The sequence below is a fragment of the Macrobrachium rosenbergii genome, chromosome 52 (genome assembly GCF_040412425.1).
Source record: "Macrobrachium rosenbergii isolate ZJJX-2024 chromosome 52, ASM4041242v1, whole genome shotgun sequence".
Classification (NCBI taxonomy): domain Eukaryota; kingdom Metazoa; phylum Arthropoda; class Malacostraca; order Decapoda; family Palaemonidae; genus Macrobrachium; species Macrobrachium rosenbergii.
Window position 1 is genome coordinate 14,780,578 of NC_089792.1, and position 18,843 is coordinate 14,799,420.

General features: G+C 33.8%; 1 protein-coding gene across 1 annotated transcript in view; it reads left to right on the forward strand.

Annotated features, from left to right (window-relative positions):
- The window catches only part of qvr (protein quiver), an 878,528-nt gene that overhangs the window by 845,324 nt on the left and 14,361 nt on the right, over positions 1–18,843 (forward strand). The window lies entirely within an intron of this gene.

Sequence of the window (18,843 nt, forward strand, 5' to 3'; positions counted from 1 at the left end):
CAATCAAGTTTTCTGTACAGCCGCTACAGCGTATAATCAAGGCCACAGAAAATAGATCTATCTTTTGGTGGTCTCGGTGTAATGCTGTATGAGCCGCGGCCCAAGAAACTTTAACCACTGCCCGGTGGTGGCCTGTCCTATATCGTTGCCAGAAGCACGATTTGGCTAACTTTAACCTTAAATAAAATAATAACTTGAGGCTAGTGGGCTGCACTTTGTTATGTTTGATGATTGGAGGGTGGATGGTCAACATACCAATTCGCAGCCCTGTAGCGTCAGTAATTTTTAAGATCTGAGGACGGACAGAAAAAGTGCGGACGGACAGATAAAGCCGGCACAATAGTTTTCTTTTACAGAAAACTAAAAAGAATGTTTTGGAGGTAAGCATATCTACAAACTGGCACAAAAATATGAATCTAAAAAACCAAGATAAAACATAATTATCATTGACTTTAATGATTTGTAATTTTGGTTTAAAAAGATCGCAGTGCCTCTTAAAAAGTCATAAAGGGTACCTTCAAATTAATTTTTACAATTTAATTGGGTTGTTCAGTATCATAAATCATGGGAAAAAAGGAGTTAAGATTTTTTATCAGAAAGATGAGCCGTTATTGGCATTTAGAATTTTATGGCGGCCATTTTGTTTTTTGTCTTTTTTGGGCCTTAATATTCAAAATACTGCTTGGTAATCTTGATTATTGGATTTGGCAGGCCCAAATCCTCTAGGATCAGTTGGTTATTAAATTTTAACAAGAAACGTCTTAACAACTTTATTAGGGCCTCTTTTCTAAAAATGGGACCAAACTATTTGCCTGATCAAATTAATAAGATAATCACGAGGCCGTAATGCAAATTTCTTACATATTATAGATACACGTAAACTATCGTCCATATGTAAAGAAACAAAGAAAACTTTGTTGAAAATTCTGAATTACACATATGTTACTGTTATTCTTATTTGAGCAAATAGTATGTAAATAAGTTGTAATATTGGTAGCAGCTGCACCAGTACAGTGTATAACAGAATGTATATTACCCAGACTTAAATATGTTTTTTCTTCAAAAACGACACATTCTAAGTTCAGAACTTGAATTCGACAGGAATTCATTCATGAGAGTCGAAATCAATTTATATCTCACTTGATGACTGAATGAATAAGTAACTGTCATGTCACTAACCAACCAGAAAGGTATAGGTTCGAATCTTAGCAGGGAAAAACAGTAATGAATAATCAATTCCCCGTGGGTGTAGGTTACTCCCAGGGTAAAGTGAATTCGAAATTAAGGGTTATTTATGGCTTAATGTGTGACAGTATAAAAACGTAACTCGTGAATTAATAACAAGAACTTTAATATTTTGCTTTGAACTGCCTCAAAGGTCAGCACCTTATTTATTTCGAAATATTTTAGGAAGCAAAACATCTTTGTCATCAGCAGCCACGTGTCACAAACTTAACACAGCTATTTCGGTGTAGATGGGTTGATTTTGATTATAAGAGCTAAACCTAAATTCTACATGAATATTTACAACAGAATGAAAAACAACCTATCTTTCTTAATGGTTGAGTGGATGAATAGAAAAGTCACTGTGGTCTCTGGTGCAGACCCAAAGGCATAGGTACGAATCATTGCCAGAGCACTTGAACATATATGCACTTATGTTGATGCGTACTTTATTCCCAAGGTAAATTTAACTGGATATGAAGGGTTAATACTGTGACTTAATATTTTGAATATATAAAAGTCGTGTGTGAATTAGTAACAAACTTTTATAAGTAGTCATGTTACAAACTAAGCTGCTAGCTATCATCTTAAAGATGGATAGATTTCCATTCTAAGTAAAGAACCTGAATTTGACAGTATTAATATGTACAGCAGACAAGAAATCGGTTTCTGTTTCTCTTTAAGGAAGTTCTGTGTCAAGCCTCAAAGGAATCAGGTTCGAATCCTGGCTGGGCTAGATGCAGTTACCATATATAAAGCCTTTTGGGTGTAAGTTATTCCCAGGGTAGAGTGAATTCAATATTAAGGGATAATTTTAGGTAAATATTTGTCGTTATAAAAAAAAGTCAGGTGTGAATTAGTGACAAAACTAAGCGCTTGGCTATCATTGTGGAGACGCGTCGATTCTAAGTATTCCCAAGTAAAGTGAATTCGATACTAAAGGGTATTTGTGTTTATATATATATATATATATATATATATATATATATATATATATATATATATATATATATATATATATATATATATATATATAATGTGTCTCACGCTATATGCATAACATGTTCAGCAAAAGTTGGCTATGTCGCTTCCACGCAACTAATAAGTAACGAGATGGAAATGTGGTGCCCCTACGAAGTTCTTTGTAGCTGCTCTTTTCACAAGTGAACACGCATGAAATATCGAGTACGGAAACCTATTGAATATCGGTAATATTGCCCATATTCCAATACCTGCAACAATTAGGGCAAACTGGGTGGGAGAGGCAGACTGGAGTTTCATTCAATTCTTCAACATTGCGTGTGAAATGGATATGTGGAACTGTTATGAGTTTACGTGTTGGAAATAACATTTAACCCATATTAATTTTTTTTTTTATTTAACAAGGACATAAACAAGTTGGAAAATGATTATTTATTTCCCCAAATGAACGATATTCATAATGAAAACCAACACGTTAGGAGGATTCTTGACTCTTAAGACTTTGTTTATTACAATTGCAGAGCTTCACTCTTCGCCAGACCTGAAAGAGTATAAATTCCCAAGGGCCGAGAGGAAAGGTGTGGATGTGATGTTTTTCTGTTCTGACCATCTAGACAACGGTTATAGGGAACATTTTTTTTTTTCTTTACAGAATTCAGTTATCTATACGAGCTTTAATCTTGTAAATGTGTGAAAAAAAGGCTGAAATGCCTTTCCTGAAAATTTATTTGTCAAAGAACACTGTATGTTGATACAGCGTATGTATTGTAAATTCTTTTTCCTGATATTTAAGTTTTTTTTTAAATGGGATTATGAGATATTTATTCTTAGATTTCGTAGGAGAAGTCATTGAAAATGTTACAAGCTGGATTTAGTTCCATCTGAGATTATTACCCAGGATGCACTGGTTATTTTACGTTGATTTTAATCTAATATGAACGCAAAATTGCAGTTTGCTTGCAATACGGCAATGTTGCAAGCAGCGGCATAGAGTATGTCGGTGTAGGTTTTTAATATAGATGTTTAATAGCAATTAACTTCCCGTAAGTCTCCCAAACAGGTGATTAGTTGAAACTTTAAAGTGAATCAATTTGCCGTACATCTTCCGCTTCATTAATGCAGGAATGAAATTAAAATTTCTACAGACCTAGTATTGCCTCAGACAATTGAACAAAAAAATGTGACAAAAATTATATAAAATTGCGTTCAGTATAACATATTTCTGCATTAACTCCTTTGCATTAGCTTACATTTTCAAATTTATTTGATATAGAGAAATGTGATAAAATTAGATTTATTGTATATGATCCTCAATGTATCCATCTTAAAATATAATCTGGTTACATAATTTTTAGGGCCACCCAATATAAGGAAACAATTTTTCTCATTTCTTCAGTTCTTAAGGATGTTGTCTAGCTTTACACACACACACAGACATATCTTGTATATATATAAAATGTGTACATATATATTCATTTATATAAGCGAATCCCATAGGAAAAGGACAGGTAGAAGTTCAGTACAAAGCGCTTTCACGTTTATTAACACATCGTCTAGACACAATACACAGATGAAAAGAAGTTTACAAAGTAAACAAAAAGAACAAGAATACCAGATGGTCAGTTGTCAAAGGGTAATAAACAGAAAGATACTCCAGGATAATCCGGGATCAAGTAGTCACAAACTAAAACCATAAGCCTAACTATAAGGAGCTCGAAAGTTTAGCATACGAAATCCAAAAACATGTATAAAAGTGAATACCAGATGGTTAATTGCCAAGGGGTAATTTTCCTGGATTACCCTTTGTTTATTACCCTTGGCAATTAACCATCTGGTATTCACTTTTATACATGTTTTTGGATTTTGTAGTTAAGTCTAAATTTTCTTTCTGTTTATTACATCTACTTTGTGATTTTTTATTTGTGTCCAGACGACACACACACACACACACACATATTTTTATATATATATATATATATATATATATATATATATATATATATATATATATATATATATATATATATATATATATATATATATATATATTTATATATATATATATATATATATATATATATATATATATATATATATATATATATATATATATATAATTATATATATAAGAATAAATAAGAAAACAGTCAACTTTAGCATTTTGCAAGTATGCAGGACCTATTTACAAAAAATAAACACGATAAAAAAAGTTTTAAAATAGAAAGTACAAAATATAAAAAAAATCGTAAAATATTGAAACCGAAAACTTACAAGTGTGATGGAAAAAGACTATAAGTACACGTTTTTGTCTTGCAGAGTTTTAATTTTTCAGATTCATTTTTTTTTTATCCTTACCTGTGTATATCCTGTCTTGAAAAATAGGAACCGAGTGTATTATTAGTTTTTATGTTTATGTATTTTCACAAACATGATGAAACTTATAAGTCTGGAGCTTTCAGTTTGCTACGTTGTTTTAATTTCTTTCTGCCAAATGTTTCGGGTTCCAGATAAAATAACTATCAGTATACATACAGCACACATGCATATGTATGTATGTATGTATGTATGTATATACATATAAATATTATACATATTGACGTGTGTGTGTATATATATACATATATATACATACACACACACACATCGACGGCGAAACACGTCCGGAAGTTACAGCAATTTAGCTGTGATTCCCACAAATCCGAGGCAGTTTGGCTACCGACGACTATTTAACAATACAAAAGCAATTGCAAAGCGGGACCTCGCTTAGATACCTGAATTTCCTGAGCCACCTCAGTCAGTACCAACGGAAATCCTATGCTGGCTGCTCATTTGATATTTAATGGAACGGCTCGTCCAGTCGTTTGTTCGATATCCTTTAATGCGTCTGTATTTCTCTTAGCTCTATATATATACAATATATATATATATATATATATATATATATATATATATATATATATATATATATATATATATATATATATATATATATATATATAATATACACTGTCGTACAATACTGTAATATTGATATGATATGGACCTTGGCATATTCGTATGTGTATAGAAAAAAAAAAAATTTCATTGATAGAAAGATGAATGTGTTGAAATATTGGGCTGGTAATTATTGAAAAAACTCAATTTTTATTTAGTGTCTTTTATTACAAAAATAATGAATGTAAACGTTGTTTGATGGCTCTAATGTCCAAAAAATTATTTTCTTTACTTTTTCATTCATACATTCATAATTTGATGCCTCCTCTGACTATTCTGATATTATGATGAAATTGATGTTGAAATGGACATGGTTGTGTTTTATTTGTAGCCGTGTTTTCTGTCTATAAATCATGATATTTAATTTCTAACATCAGAGTTCCAGAGGAGCAACAGAAATTTTTTAGCAGACTTTCAAAAGTAAAAAAAAATATATAATAATAATAATATTTACGACTTGGAGTCAGAAAAGGCTAATTATGAAGGAATCCATTAGCATTCCACGTTGAGGAAATCACTTAATCGTTTTCAGCGTGAGGCCAAACATTTAAAATGAAAATCGATTAGCGGAATGGCTTCGTGCTTCAAGAATCTCATTTCCAAAGATGACGAAGGAAATAATGAGCTCTCAGTGAGCTCTAATACTACTCAGCATCCTTAGGAGGGAATGAAGTAGGAAGCATTAAAGGAATCCCCGCTCCTCCTCCTGCTGTTCCCCTCCTCCCTGTCAGGTCCTCTTCTCACTCATCCCCCCCTCATCCAAGGATTACTTCGTGACCTGAGTGACCCAAAAGAAGGCTAGAGGAGATAAGGGTCTCCTGGGGGGTGGGGTCATAGGGGGAGATGAATTAAGATACGTGGAAAGGGAGTCCGACAGTCGGGAAGGACAGGACCGGGGGATAAGCTGAGATAATTTCTCGAGAGGAAATAAATTGGATAGATCTGGTTTGTGGAGGCATTATAATGATGGAAAACTTACGAAGCTAAGACGTTTTACAAATTGCGACTTAGCTTACAGCGTGTGTTTTGACATTTTTCTTTATTTTTTTTCGGTTACTCAGAGCGAACTAGAGTAAACATGAGTAAGAGCGGTCTGGGCCTTACAAAAGAGTGCAAGTGTAGAGAGATTCATCATTCCAAATAAATAATAACAGGTCGCCTCTACGGAAGAAAAGGTCAAAGAAGTTCTTGTAAACAGAGGGCGTTGGGGAGCCCTGTGATCTGGGCCTTTTGCTTTGTCGCGTCTAAAATGAGAGAGAGGTTCTTAGCTTCGCCTTTTGATATACTACTTCTTAAATATTAGAGAGAGAGAATGCTTAAGTATCTTTTCTCCTTTTACGTATGAAATTAGAGAGAGAGGGATAGAATACTTAAAATATCCATTTTTTCTTTTACGTATGACATGTGTGAGAGAGAGAGGAGTTTTTTTCTTACCCTTAAAACGAGAGAGATGGAGAGAGCTTAACTCCCAGCGGAATAGAAGTAGCACGGAAGTAGATGTGGGTTGTTGATAAGGCGGGAGTCATTTGATTCATTTTAAAAAAGGAAGGGAGAAGGCCCGTAAGCCTTCAAGTAGGTGAGATGAGTTTTTTTTTTTTCTTTTTAAGTCTCATGCTCCATCATCCTTTGTATATCCTTTGACACAGACACACACACACAGTGTTTTAGTTTTACAGTGTCCATAAATCTCATTGCATGTTTGTTATGATTAAAAGTTGTTTGGAATAAAATAGAATTTGGATAAAATTCTTAGGGTTTCCATTTATACTGTTGTACCGAAGTCTTTTACAACCAGATATAAAATATCTGATATTTTTTTAGCCTTCAGTGTTAGGAATTCTGTCGCCGAAGTCTGACGGACAAGGTTTAAGATGTTTTAAATTTATATTTATACATGATTATATTCAGTGGTAAATATCCGTGTATGCATTTGCGGAGAGTCTGAACAGGAAAAGGAATGGAGCAGATGTATTTCTAGTTAAAGTCTATTTGTGGAATTGTTGAGGAAAGTTATTCATGAATCTTAAGTCAAAATTCATAGAACTGTTGTTAGAATTATCCCCAAGTCCTGCCGGTAATGATAGTTTTATGTGGAAACGATGAGTAAATAACTAATATACATTTCTATCCTTCTTTTTATTTATATCTAAATATACGTTTCATGATATCTTTTAAACTTATGTTCAAGGATATAAGTAGAAGGGATGTACGTATATCAGCCAGTTAGCTACTAGTACCGGAAATTGTGATAAGTGAGTTTATGATAAGAATAACTTATTTACGGCGAAAAAGATACCAAGTGGAAAGGTATACAATTTCACCTTCCTTTTTTTTAACGTTACTTCCTTCCTTTTAACGTTAATCGAACAAATTAAAATTAATTTATCCTTCCCAGGATTAAAAGCCAGTCTTTCCAGCAAGAGAATGATTTGGTGTGTTTCAGTATGAACGCAAATCATAATTCATTTTTCTGTCATTAAGTCATAATTAGAGCAAATGTGCTATCTTGTTTTTCATAATTTTCTCTGTGGCTTTATCATTGTTTAATAAAAGCAGATGTGCACCAAATGAAGTTGTTTTTATTTTTTTATTTATTTATTATTTTTGGCTTAGTTTGTGGTTAGTAGCATGTTAAAGTCAAAAGGACTCAAAAGTTAGAGAAACTGGATGAGACAAAGTCAAAGGAAGCATCTGCCAAGGCAAACAAAAAGAACAGTATATCAGTAATAATCAAACGTAGTAGATGAGAAAGCTGTACAAATGTCAGAACAAGGTTCTTACTTCACTGATATATGATGACAAATATTTCGTAATTTGAGGTCAATCTCTCTGTCTCTCTTAAAATAAGTCTAATCCTTCGGTTTCTCTCTCTCTCTCTTTCTCTCCCTCTCAAGACGAAAGAACACTCTGTTAGCCAAATCAGACTATAGTAGATTTTGCTATATAACGCTAATAGTAGATTTTGCTATATAACGCTAATAACTTATTATTATTATTATTATTATTATTATTATTATTATTTATGCAACTCAACTTCAGTAGCAACAAAACTCACTACATGAGATTGGTATAAAACCTCTAAGCCATGAAAACTCAGAATTTTCGTGAAAATAGAATGTAGTGTGATTGGATTTTATTTACTCTCTCTCTCTCTCTCTCTCTCTCTCTCTCTCTCTCTCTCTCTCTCTCTCTCTCTCTCTCTCTCTCTCAGTTGGTCTTTACTTAGCATAAACCACCACCTTCCAAGGAGATTCTGAAGAGATCCGTACAGTAGGTTAATCAGGAAATATTCCCACTGCTAATATTTTTCTTATATTATGGCTATGTTTAACCTGCTGGGAATGTAAGTAATTACTTTTTCTTGATGGCTACTGGCGTTTAGTTTGACAAGAATTAATTGGATTTTTCAAGATTAAATACTGAAAAATATCGGAAACGTTATTTTGAAAGAGGAGCATTAGGTATTGTCAGTTGTTGGTCGCTGTTGCTGCATCTTGTACACCATATTTCAAGATCCAGGCAAATGACATAAGCTTAGCTAAAAGGTTTATTGTCTCTAGATGGAAAGTAACAGGTAGTGACCCATGTACTGAAGGTGGTTAGATGTTATTTACAAAGAACCTCATGGGAAATGCATCTACTGTATATGGGGAAATCTTTAGAGATACAACCTTCTCGTCATGAAGGTTTCGAAAGTATCAGATCTGTATGGAAGAGATTGTATAAGATTTGGTGTTAACAGGTTATTTTCATTATTTAATCCAGTTAATCTTCATAATTGTCGTCATGTATGCAAATGACTGAAAATATTTAAAATCCCTTCGTAAAACCTTTGAAGTAAACACTTTACTGTCTATCATTATCTGCGGTTCCATTCATAGTCTTCTGTGATAAAACTTGTTTATATGAGCCAGTTTCTTCGCTTTCGAGAGGGATTTCATTAAAATTTTTCTCTTATATAACCAAATCAGATTCAGGTCGATTTCCACCTGAATCGGAGCCATAAAATAGAAGAATAAAAAAATAATGCTTTCAAGGAAGGGAAGGATCTGCGTTCATTTTTTCATGACCTCATCTCAAGTGTATTACTATGTATTTATTGCCTTGACAGTTCATATCATACGTCATGTCTCATCAGATACTTGTGTTCTTGCGTTTTTACTTGTATGTTGTTATTATTTTTCAAAATTAATCTTAAAAAAGTTAATGATATCTTGCTTGCATTTTTTGCGACTTTCTTCAGCAGTTTTGATTAGCATTACAGCAGTAGCCCATCAAGAAACCATAAGAAACATCCTTGGAATTCTTATATCAAATCAAGGAAAACTTCGCGTTGAGCCTATTGATTTTCGGTTCCGGAAATGTCCATACAAACTCATAGGAATCAGAGTGGACTGCCTTAAAATGAAGGACCCCCCTCCCCCTCTTTTTTTTTTACTACTTTTATAACTGTGAAACGAGTGTTTTTCCATATATATATATATATATTTTTTCTGGCTGTAACAACGAAAGTCTGCGGTTTATGCACCCCACGTTTACATTTGCCGACGTCCAGCCCCACGGCAGCCTCTTGTACCACAGGCTCTTATATAATTGTGTAGAATGGAGGCACCCTGAAACGAGCTTCGGGACGGCACGTAGCGTCCTTAATATAACAGTAATTTTTTGTCAACATAGGACGCTAGTAGTGCTGACCATAATCTAAACTACTTTGAGTCCGCTGTTTCACTGCAATAACAGTGCTGCAATCTTGTGCCGTATAGTTAGTTTAGCAGGTAGCTACAACGAATTAGGATAACGAGAATGACACCAAGAGAGAGAGAGAGAGAGAGAGAGAGAGACTACTGGGATTGGAAGGGGGGAAGAAGTAAGGTTAAAGGGGAACAATATATTAGGAATAGCTGGGCGCTCATGTGGTTACTCGGGATGGGGAGAGCTATCTGGATTGGGGAATGGGAGGGGATTGGGATGAGGAAATAGTGGGGTGGGGGATAGGGGGATGTCAGTAGCCAGAGTTTCCAAATATAGCAACACCACCAACTTTCTCACAGTGCGTTCGCGTCCCGCTCGATGGAAAATAAGGTATTGTTTCAAATCCGTTTTCCCCTCCCACCTCGTCTTGACTTTTTCCCTTCGTACTCTGTTTAGTGCTGAGGTATATGAAACACTGTGTTTTTGCGCCTTTTCTCTTTTGGTTTTCCGTCCTAATGGTTTTACTAATCTCTCTCTCTCTCTCTCTCTCTCTCTCTCTCTCTCTCTCTGTACATGCAAGTTATGATGAACTACTTAACTGAGAAACTGCGATCATAGCAGTATATGAGATTCACACACACACATACATGCATATATATACAAATGTGTGTGTGTAAATATAAATATAAATTATTTATATATATAAATATAATATATATATATATATATATATATATATATATATATATATATATATATATTTAATCCACACACGTGTATATGTGTGGGTGTGTATGTTTATGTATCGTGATGCAGAATATTCTAGAGAATGTCAAATATAGATGTTGGGATTATATACTACAATACATAAAATACCTAAAAGAGCATCAGAGTGTTCATTAGAAAGAAATACCCCTTGTTATGTTTGTATCACGACAATAAGTGTCTCTTGACAACAACTCAAGAGAACGAGGATCTCTAACGCCCTTTCATGTTAGGAAAATCAGCTCGTGTTTTGTAAAAGCACCATGACAACTAGCGTTATATAAGCACGTGTACCGGCGATGTATGCTACGTTTTGAGTCACATGGAATTAAAGGAATGAACATATATATATATATATATATATATATATATATATATATACATACACAAATATACGTGTATGTACATATATAAAATATATATGCTGAAAAGACTAAGTAATATAATATAATAGTAATAATCATCATCATCATCATCTTTGCACAGCATGACAAGGAATTTTGTATTTAAATAGGCAGGATAAGGGTCTTTATAACCAATAATAATAATAATAATAATGAAGAAAGAAACCTTTTCCAGATCTTTATCCTGAAAGGCTTTGATTTTCTTGTTTCCAGATTTAATATGGAGTAATTTACCTGCGAGAAGTCTTGATTTAATTCCAAATGTCATAGTACGCGCAGAATAGGGTGTAACATGTGTGTCACGCAAGTAATTTCCACGTATATTTTGCTGGTGTTCACAAAAAATATGTTGCTAGTGAAATATGTTTATATATAAGTATACAAATCACCTTTAATATTCTATAGGTTTATATTAATTTGAACTATGTTAGCCAGTGTATACCACCATCAGATTTTCCCCGATGGAAATTCGATATTTGGTAGCATTTTGGTTTTACCTGCCAGTTCCTCGTATGTGTTTACTGTACATTCTTGATTGGTCTTTGAGGGGTCAGCTGCTATCTTCCTTATCCCTTTCTGGCAATATTTTTTCGTTTCATCTGCTGAATCACTTGCGTGTACCGTTTGAGCTATTGTCACAACTTAATTATCCCTCCATCTGCATGCCACAATTTTATGTCGCATATCATAACATATTCAGTTGCTCTTCTTTTCTCTTTGTTCAAATAATTTGAACTTATTTAGAGGACAATTCATTGCATCTGTTTTCTCTCTCATTACATCCAAAGCTGATGGGCTTCCCTTCGATGTATTGCTTGCACCCATGTCTACCGAAGTATTTAATCATGGCTTCATCATGTTAGAGTGATTTCTCAGTCTATTGATGAGTCACGAACCGACATGGAGGAATTGTCAGCAAAATGTAATTGACGGCATTGTACACAGCTTCATTTCTGGTGGCAGATGAACATTTCCAAAAGAAATTTCGCGAAGAAACGGAATTCCAAAAAAAGCTTTTATTTCTTCTGTTGTTACTGCTCAGGAAGCTTCTCCCTTTGAAGCTAAGCATAAACAACGGTCTGATGAATTGTCACGTTCCACACTTCATCATCGGCAGTTAGTTCAAAAAGCTGAACTGGTGAAAGATCTTTGTACTTTGCATAATTGGCCTCTGGGAAGATGCAATCAACTGATTTGGGAGAATTGTGAGACTATTTCTGAGTTGTATCCATTAAATGTAGTATTACCATTAATACTGTATCCATCACTGACCCATCATCTGTAGGGAAAATGTCCTTGGGTGGCGCACTCAGCCGTTGCCTGACTGATTAGCTATCAGTTCACCTTCGTCCTCCTTTGTAGTCTTTGTTTATTTGGGACATTTTCGTCTAACATACTCAGAGTTTCATAAAAAGTATTTGTTACACCAGACTGAAGATGATATATTGCATTAACGAAAAATAGAAGAGTGATACATATGATAATAATCCTCAACCTTTTTACATCATTGACAGTCTGGGGAACGATGGAGCTTTCAAATAAAGAAGAAGAAAAATCAATTGCCTTTTAAGAGAAACCACTATTTTATCCGGGATTAAGCGGAGCTACGTGTTAACACAACACATGTGGGTAGACTGGCAGGTATAGCATTTTGTACTTGTTTATAAATGTCACAAGGACAATCCATACAACTATCAGTCTTGTTCAAACCAGTCTCTCCCTAGAGAGTTTGGCAGTACCTTAGTTTTTCCGCTCCCTGGACTGGAAAGGGTTACAGATGGACGTTTTCCAGAATTATTTTGTTGAATTTGTAACATAAGAGATCTAGTGTCGATTATCTCACTATACTGCGCATGTTTTTTCTTCTATAAAAACTTATCTTACCCGTCCTGAGATATGTTGCTTCTATGTTGAGTAAAAAGAGTTTTCCTTCCATTCTCTCTCTCTCTCTCTCTCTCTCTCTCTCTCTCTCTCTCTCTCTCTCTCTCTCTCTCTCACTCACACACACACACACACACACACACACACACACACACACACACATCCAGCATTCACACAGCGGCACATCCAACTTTCTCTGGGAAGGTAATAAGCCCAGGTGCCACCATGTATTTTCCGTTGCAGTCTTGCGCGAGAGCCGTCTGACCCCTGACAGGCGACAGCAGAAACGCATTCCCGAAAAAAAAGTTTGAAAATTCTGGAATATATGTTCATATTCCGAGGGGACCTCTAGCCCCGACTTCCCTCCTATAATAGCTTCAGGCAAGTCTGAAAAATATAGAAGAAAAAACCGCCAGAGCAATAGCATAAAACTGTCATTTTTAACTGGAGGACTTTAAGAGTATATTTCGCAGTGGCTTGGTTCCTCTACTAGGTCGAGTCTTAACAAAAGGAATACTTCGTTTATTGGCGTTTTTAGCAACCCTCGACCGCTTATGAATCGTAGTTCATCCGTATTCTATCATTGATGTGCGCGGTCTTTTCATGTCATAAATTTCATCGTTTTGGGGTAATACCGTGGATTTTCTTTTTAACTATGCTACAAAGTATTGCATAAAATCGTTATACAGCGGCTGTTGATATCCTTATCGTTGAGTGACTTAATCTTTTGTGATCGCCTGGAGAAATCAACTCAGGCCTGGTCACTGCTCTCTGTTGTTGAGGATCATTTATAAGAGCATAAGCCAACTGACGGCCGCAAGTATAGACATATTTAATTTCTCATAAAAAAAATGGTTAAAAGTTTAACAAAGGCCAACATTAAAATGGTTTCCTGGTTATCGTCTCAGTCATCAATTGCTGTTCAAAATTCCGTTTCCATAGTCGTATGCAGAGGCATTTAAATGTTTGATGACGTCATTGAAAACTTTTGATTAAGCGAAGTTTGTTCCGCGTCAATTATTAACCGCCACTCTTGATTGACTTATAGTCTTAGCTGAGCTGAAACGCATTGTGGTGACCTTACGAACATGAAAACCTCACTGACCAGTTTCATAGCTCTCCCAGGACAGGAAAGTTCCGAGGCTTTCGAGAATTTCTCCGTCATTGTAGGTCACATGGAGTTATGATCATAATGGAGAAATTTTCTCGGATGTTTTTAACTTTTGTTTAGAGGGGTATAGCCTCCAGGCGTAGATAAAAGCTCCACTCAAGTTTATGATGGGTAGTTTCATTGTTTCCCATTGATTGGCTACTATAATTTATCTTAAGGAGTTGCTGAGTACTCACTACATTTAGCACTAACAAAGGAGTAAATGAAATTTACCATTCGCAAAATGCATGGAAGCCCCATGGTTTGCTGGAGTAATTCCAAGCACTTACTTAAATTTCTCCATGCACGTCATGAAAAAATACTTCATACTTTGCGATTTTTTTTTTTTTTTTTTTTTTTTTTTTTTTTATTTGACTGCGACTTGAGAAATTGTAATGGTATTAATGGCCCTTTTCAGAATAAACGAAATACTTTACGGTACTGTTATGCGTAACGCCTTTTTTTTTTTTTTCATGAAAACTTTATACTATTATCGTGCTGTGCAAACTGAATACAGTGTTGTAGTGCAAGGACTGTTTTTTTTTTAAGCTTAGTAAACTGACTTAAACTAATGGTAGTTCCGTCTCTTGATTAAAGTATTCTTCAGTATTGATTTCGCAACGGAATAATAGTGATTTTTCCAATTATGTATTGTTGGAGACGTTTCCCAAACACCTTGTATAGTTTCTTCCAAACGGTAATTGCATATTAATTAAAAATATATGCGAAAATTTTATTTGATTTGGTTGAATATATAAAATCTGTATAGTGACAAGCTCATCGCTTAAATTCAGTTTTAAGTAATACGTTTTCAAGAACAGGAAGACTCAAAAGACACTGAATGTCCATAATATGTACTTGTATAGTTTACTTAGCTATCCCGTAAAACACAACGTAAATGTAAATTGGATAAAAGTAGATTAAGAAGCATTATTAATGAAAATTTTTAATTTTCTGTAAAAGTAGACTATTGTGCCGGCTTTGTCTCTCCGTCCGCACGTTTTCTGTCCGCCCTCAGTTCTTAAAAACCACTGAGGCTGGAGGGCTGCAAATCAGTCTGTTGATCATCAACCCTCCAATCATCAGACATACCAAACTGCAGCCCTCTAGCCTCAGTAGTTATTTTATTTTATATAAGGTTAAAGTTAGCCATAATCGTGCGTCTGGAAAGATGGACAGGCCACCACCGGGCCGTGATTAAAGTTTCATGGGGCGCGGCTCATACAGCATTATACCGAGATCACCGAAGGTAGATTTATTTTCGGTGGCCTTGATTATACAATGTAGCGGCTGTACAGAGAACTCGATTGCGCCGAAGAAACTTCGGCGCAATTTTTACTTGTTTATGATTGTTCTCAATTAGGCAACAATTTGTATGTCAAATCAGATTGCTAATGGTGGTTTACTACAGATAATTCTTGGCTGACAAAAGACAGTTTCGTGTAAAGATAAAGAACAGAAATCGTGATTGTTAAGACTAAAGAAAACAATGTCGCTGTATCTAAAAGCTTATTTGACGAATTATGTAATTCAGCACAGAGTCGTTTTGGAAAAGAATGAATGAAGGTGAACAACTTGCCAGGAATTTTTCCCTTCTTCTTCTTATCCTTTCTCGATATGGATGAACTTGGGTTTGCTGCTGGCATTGTTCCAACTCGTTACGTAATTCGCTCTTTTCCCCCAACCCATCCCAGTTAGTCTGACGTTCTCTTTTTATCTCTATCCCCTTTTGCACCAGAACCTTTGCAAGCAGTGATTTATATCTCACTGATATTAATTAATCTCTTGTTTATATATATATATATATATATATATATATATATATATATATATGTGTTTGTACATACTATATATATATATATATAATATATATATATATATATATATATATATATATATATATATATATATATATATATAGAGAGAGAGAGAGAGAGAGAGAGAGAGAGCAGAGAGAGAGAGCATTAACATGAAGAAGTGATTAATGCATTTACAGGTTTTTAAATATACGCACACAAGAGGAAGAATTTTAAATGTTTGAGATTTCATTAATTTGTTCATGAACTAGTATTTCACTTACCTCGAAACTGTCCTGAATACTGAGACCTGTGCAGTTGAACTGTATGAATAATAAAATATTTCTTGGTTTTCGTTATGGATCATAAATTCATTAGATAAATCAATGTTCATGTTTACAGGTTTTAATATTGTAACCTTATTTTGAGATGCAATTTAAAATTTACTCCTCGATAGGTTTTTGCACTTTAAAATGTGTTTATATCCCACACAATGCAGATCTTCTCACAATTAATACACATATATATATATATATATATATATATATAATGTTTGAGATTATATATATATATAATCAGAAAACGTCCTTTAATATCCAATTCCTCTACCTCGGAAATAATATATTTTCATATATGTTACCGAAGAATTTTTACTTGATAATAAGTCCACCTCCCGTGGGATCGAGTTGCGACGGACGAGGAATCAGGACTACAGTGACGCACTAACGAAATAAAATAAGTGAATAACATTTCAACTTGGTTCGAACTCAGGTCGTTTTGCGTTTGGAGACGATATCCATCGCCATGTTGACCGTGTAGTGCGTTTGTCGCATCGTTGTCATATTATGACTAATCACATCACCGTGATAGATAAATCAGAAAGCTACAAACGTCCTCATGGAAATAATATATTTTTTCATATATGTTACCGAAGGAATTTTTAGTTGATAATAAGTCCACCGTCCCGTGGGATCGAACCAGCGACGGACGAGGAATCAGGACTACAGTGACGCACTAACGAAATCGGCCACAAGAGAGGTATAAAATAACATCTCCCATCAACTCACCCGTCGAACTCAGGTGTTTTGCGTTTGGAGACGATATCCTTAAATATATGAAAATATATTATTTCCCAGGTAGAGTTAATATTAAAGGACGTTGTCACTTTCTCTAACATATGAATCACGGTGATGTGATAAATAGTCATATATATATATATATATATATATATATATATATATATATATATATATATATATATATATATGTATGTATGTATAATTTGTTTTTTGGATGTCTTGTAGTATGTCCAGCAGCAGTAAATGTGTAATATGCTTTAACTGCATTTCTCTCTCAATCTCTCTCTCTTATATTTTATACATATAAATATATATATTATTTGGTTGAATAACATGCATTGTAGTCCGTCCGGAGGCAGTAGGCGTTGTGTAATATACTGTAACTGCCAACCTCTCTCTGTCATCTCTTTCTCTCTGCTTTTCAAGGTCAAGCGTTATTTATTTTCCACATAAAATAACAGTTTTCCCAAGTAATTTACACGGAAACCTAAGATATATTGGGTATTTTGGACATTAGTTGAAAAACAAAACAAGATACATTTTCATGATGTCGGTCCAGGTCTGAAATTTTTCTAAATAAAAATTAACACTATGAAATATGGTTCAGAGATTACAATCGAGTGAATTTTACAATCTAGTGTTTTCTTAAATTCTTTTTATGATAAAGATTATTTGCGGTGAGTTTTAAGCACAAATACCCTTTTATTAGTAGTAGCAATTGCGAAAGGTGCAATGCTGGGTCCTGAAAGTGAAAATTATTCTTTATATGTAATTTTGATAAATTTAAGTTTCATGTCAGCAATCTTATGTATATATATATATATATATATATATATATATATATATATATATATATATATATATATATATATATATATATATATATATATATGTGTGTGTGTAGTGTGTGTGTTTGTGTTCATATAGGTTAAAAAAATACTTTCTGTTTGTTTTGTAAAGACCATTTATAGATGTTTAAGCGTTTTTAACTCATTTCTTATTATTTTTCCACCCTTCCATAGTCATTTTTCTATTTGTGGCTTTTGTGCTCTTTACCATAACCCCACCATTGTTCTGTATTTTGTTTAAAAGTTATTGTCACTCGTTTGTAAGATTAAATGTATCAACTGTGAGGGGCTCACTTTTTAGTTAAATATTCCCGCTTTCACTGTTTTTCTAAGCATCCCAATTTATTAGTAAAGGCTTTCAATGTTAGTTGAACAAATAGAAGCATCAAGTACAGTAGGTCTTTTAAGGTTTTTATTTCGTCAGAGCATGACCTGACTGTAATCTGTCGTCATTTTTGTCGATTATGCTTTGTTTTCAGAAGTAAAGGGTAATAATGAATTTGAATAAAAATGCAAATTATGATCGTTTAAATGCCTCAGTTTCAGCAAATTATTTTGTATTTGTTGATTTTATTAATGCTAAGTTCAAATTTTTCTTCCTCTGTCGCACGTAGGTATACCTCTTTTCAGTCAATAATAACTGAGATTTTCAGTATAAGATAGGTCATCACTTTTTGTATAAATATTAGAGGTATAATTGTATGCACTGTAAATGCGATATCCTTAATTACAATAAAGATGTTCTCAGAAGATTGTGTACAAAATTACAAAATTCAATTATAATATATATATATATATATATATATATATATATATATATATATATATATTTATCATATCACCGTGATATATACAATCATAAACATATATATACATATATATATATATATATATATATATATATATATATATATATAGTATATATATATGGTTATTGTCAAAGTCCTGATTCCCTCGTCCGTCGCTGGTCTTGAACGGGATTTTTATCACTGTCAAATTATAAAAATATTAAGTGTATACACATTAACA